The following is a 3,589-nucleotide window of genomic DNA, read 5'->3' on the forward strand; positions in this document are numbered from 1 at the left end:
AGCAGCTCAAGGCACATCAATTTCAAGATGACTTAAAGGCCCAGACAGGACCACTGCAGAAAAGGTTTTCCTCTGGGTTCAGGTATTATGGGGTGCAGAGTGACACAGTGTTTGTGTATACACAGAGCCTGCGTATCTTTGTGGTTTCCGAAGCAACGTCTATAGACTAGCTGCCACTAGTGTCTCCTGTCACTGTCCAGTTGCAATACAGTAGTTACGTCAGAGATGAGAATTAGGTACTGTGCCCTGTAGAGTTAGGTGGATGCTCTTAGTCTATTATAGCACTTCAGGTATCACCACATGAAATCACACAGCCCTTCTCTTAAAAGAATGCTTGAACTGCATGCTGTCCTATTGAAATATTGAGCACTGATAAAATATGAGAAATAAATATTGAAAGCCCAGCTCTTTTGCCAGCAGAGTGGTGGTGGTGTGCAGGAATCTTGGTGCTTTAGGAAGAAGAGCCCTGTGTGGTTAGTGCTGAGGAATGGTGAAGGTGCTCTACTCCAAGTAGAACTATGTCTTTAAAGAAGTCTGTACTGAAATGAACTTGGAGGGAGGGAAGGAGCTGAAGAATTTCTATGGAAGCAGAATGGATCCAACTGAAAGCAGGGTAGGGAATCATTAGGCAAAAATCTTAAAAATCTGTCTCTTGTTTTTGAGGGTTGGAGTAGATCCCACCCCTCCAACTGTTTTTGAGGGTTGAAAGCAGATCCCAAAAGATTCCTAGCAGGGATGCAAGGTTGGGAATGGGTCTGTTGAGTCACAAGGTTGATGCTGGTAGCTGAGAACAGGCATGCAGGAGCAGGGCTTGGACTCCCCATTCCCAGCCTCAGCTTTGATGAGGCTAGCTCTGCAACAGCGTAGATATCAGTGAGTTTCCTGGGGCTTTATGCTCCCCTATGCCAAACGGGCGGTCTGTTCACACCTTGCCCCTCTCAAGTGCATCAAGGGAATTGCCACATACCAAGCTTATAGGAGTCCTCAGCGAGAGGTGCTGCCTCAATGCCAGGTAGAATTGTGCCATAAAAAAGCCACAGGAGTCAACAAAAAGCTGCCCAAAGTTTCTCTGAAAACTGGTGCTGGATAGTGTGTATCTAACCCACTTGAAAATATGCTGTGTACTTTAAGATGGGGGTCCCAGAGTAGCTGGCAGAGCCTGTTATACCCATGTGTCTGGGGCCACCCTATGTTTGTACTCTGAAGAGAGTTTGGACAAGGAGGAAGCGTGGGAGCTGCTCCTCACGAGGTTCACGCTCACTTCCTCCACCCACAGACTCCTAACGATTTCCGTTTTTGCATGGGGTGCAAAAGGGGAGTGTTACTGTGCAATAGGGGACAGATGTACTGCAAGTGACTTGCATACACAAGGCAACCCAGCCAGGCCTGTAACTAAAACCTCTTGTCACTTCAGCAAACATTTTGTAGAGAAACTGTGCTCTCAGGACAGGTCTACCTGCCTACCCTGCTGTGCAGACCGTGTCAGTGCCTGGTTATGTGGGTGTTGGTGTTGTCCAGCAGTGCCAACACAGCCTTGTATGTGCCAAATTTGGAAGAGACTGGAGGCATTTCAATAGGCACTGCACAACATCAGCACAGGGTCCAAGTCCCATTTTGGGACTTCAGGCAAAACCAAAGGAAATGGTGTGTAAAGGCTCCCCATTTTTGTTCCTGTTTGGTTAGGCATGCCCCTTGCCTCGTTCTGTCCTGCCGCTGGCCGTGCGGTAGGCTGTGTTGCATCCTATGGGTTGAGTCTTTGGTCTTGGTGAGGAGGAATTCCCACGTAAGTATTTGCAGCTGTGGGAGACCTCAGCCCAAGCATCCGGGGTGGCCAGGGAAAACTGGAAAAAAACCCACCAGGCTACCTCTCTATCCCTGCTTGAGCAACCTCTTGAAATGCACATCAGTTCCCACAGGCTGAGCATCCGAGGTCCAGCACAGCCGGGAAGTGCCTCTTTGGGTTGATGGAGGTCACGCATGAGGTGTTGGCCTATGCATCAGGTGGGTCTTCTGACCCCTCCTTCTCTCCTGGCAGCACAGGCATCTTTGCAGTCACCCCAGAAGACAGCAGTGGATCCCAAAAGTTCCTTGTCTCTGTGAGTAATGTCTGGGTCTGCGTGAATGTACCTATGTTAAAGATGATACATATGCATATACATCGCCATTTGTCCTGTCGTATCTGTGCGGAGTTCACTTGGGAAAAGGGGTGTTTTCCTTTCTGGAGGAGGTGGAATTGCAACCCTTCTCTTGTCTGACTTCACAGACCTGCTGTCCCAATGAGCAGCCACAGAACAGCCAGGGTGCTATCACATTAAAATGGCTTTCTGGAGGGCGAAGAAAAAAATGCAGAGGGTGGGAAAGCGGGTGGGAAGCAAGTATTAATTGCTGTCCGGATCGTTAGGAAAATGGCACAGAGCGCTGAGCAGCAGTTGGGGGCTGGTTTTGAGTGGTGCCACTGGGTCCGGTAGGTTATAAAGGTAGTGCCATTCCCAGACTTCCCCTAGCAGGGAGCGAGGGCTGTGGGCAGCAGCCTCCTGGGGGGGGGGGCTGTCCTCCCTTACAGGATGATGTCTTGATGTGCTGCTGCTTGTGAGAGAGGCTGAAGAGCTGCTCAGGGCCCTCCACCAGCAAGGTGCGTTCCCTGGGGCAGGGGAGGGATGGCTAATGGTGCAGCATCCTCTTGGGAAGCCTTTTGCACTCCTCTGGACCCATCCTGACACACAGGACCAGGGTGGGGGGGCCACTGTGGAGTGCCCTGACAGCCCCCAGAGCTGAGGGGCTGGGTGGGTGGCCTCTGTGACGAACTGTCGTGGTTTGTCACCAACCTTTACGGGGGAAAAACGGAGGTCCCTGGGCCCTACGCACCAGCCAGCCCTGCCTTTGGATGGTGGAGAGCTGCATCTTCTGGGCGTCTGCTGCTGAGCAGAGGAGGGCAAGGGGAGGAAAAGATGACTTTGGCCTGGAGGAGGGCCCCTGGGGGTCTTCTGATCCCTTCCAGGCCACCTTCAGCTTTGTACCGGGTTGCTCAGGGTTGAGCATCTCCAAGGGACGTCACAGTTCCATCGGTCCTGCCTGCCTGGCTGGTGGCTTTTCCCCCACACGAGGACACAGGAACTGGCTGTGGGCAAGGGCAGAGTGCTGAGTGTGCTACCCCTCTCTCCTACCCTCCTCCTTTTGGCTGGGGATGCCTGGGCTGGGCAAAAAGACATATTAGATGAAAAATTGTCTGCCCTAGGCCCGGAGGCTGAGGACTGCTGAGCCTCAGGATCCCTCTGACGTTGGCAGCTGAGGTTGCAGGATGGGGACATCTGTCCTTTTTTTAAACAGGTATTTTATTCGATCTGGTGCAGCTGGAGGCTGGAAATGATTTGGTTCATTTCCTGTTTATATTTGGCTTTAAAAAATAAACCACACTGGCTTGCTACCTCCTGCCACAGTGTGCTGTGCTTTCTGAGCTGCCTGCCCCTCTTAAAACCACTGCTTTGTCTCTTCAAAGCGGTTTGCTCTTCCCCTGTGCTCATGGGAGGCTGACGTGCCCCTGCCAGTGCCGGAGCCCGGTCTGGCAGTGAGAGAGATGGTGACAGAAACC

General features: G+C 51.9%; 1 long non-coding RNA gene across 2 annotated transcripts; it reads left to right on the forward strand.

Moving 5' to 3' along the window:
• On the forward strand, positions 1-3,566 carry LOC104835898. 2 transcript variants are annotated; one of them, XR_774786.1, is made up of 3 exons: positions 1-82; positions 2,036-2,464; positions 3,328-3,566. It is a non-coding gene; the product is annotated as an uncharacterized LOC104835898 (long non-coding RNA). The 2 variants fall into 2 exon arrangements; XR_774787.1 differs by lacking the exon at positions 3,328-3,566 and having other exon boundaries at positions 2,036-2,096; positions 2,264-3,291.
• The last annotated feature ends 23 nt before the right edge of the window (positions 3,567-3,589 follow it).

The sequence above is a fragment of the Haliaeetus leucocephalus genome, unplaced genomic scaffold, assembly GCF_000737465.1.
Source record: "Haliaeetus leucocephalus isolate CR32 unplaced genomic scaffold, Haliaeetus_leucocephalus-4.0 Scaffold13, whole genome shotgun sequence".
Taxonomy (NCBI): domain Eukaryota; kingdom Metazoa; phylum Chordata; class Aves; order Accipitriformes; family Accipitridae; genus Haliaeetus; species Haliaeetus leucocephalus.